A 232-nucleotide genomic window follows, 5' to 3' on the forward strand; every position below is an offset into this window, starting at 1 on the left:
TACGTAAAATGAAAGGAATAAGGACGCAAGGGAAGCCAACGCTTGCTTCCTTGCTTGCGGGATGCAGATCCACGAAGTCACTTCCTCTCATTAAACCACCCGGTATCTCATTGCTCATACATCTCGCGCGCCGCTTAACAAAGAGGTAGCAATCACAACACATCTCCCACACACACATGGGCAATGAGTGAAAATGCCGTCGGGAATTGGACAACGTTTTATTTGCATATCG

The sequence above is a fragment of the Penaeus monodon genome, chromosome 25 (assembly GCF_015228065.2).
Source record: "Penaeus monodon isolate SGIC_2016 chromosome 25, NSTDA_Pmon_1, whole genome shotgun sequence".
In the NCBI taxonomy this organism is placed as follows: Eukaryota; Metazoa; Arthropoda; class Malacostraca; order Decapoda; family Penaeidae; genus Penaeus; species Penaeus monodon.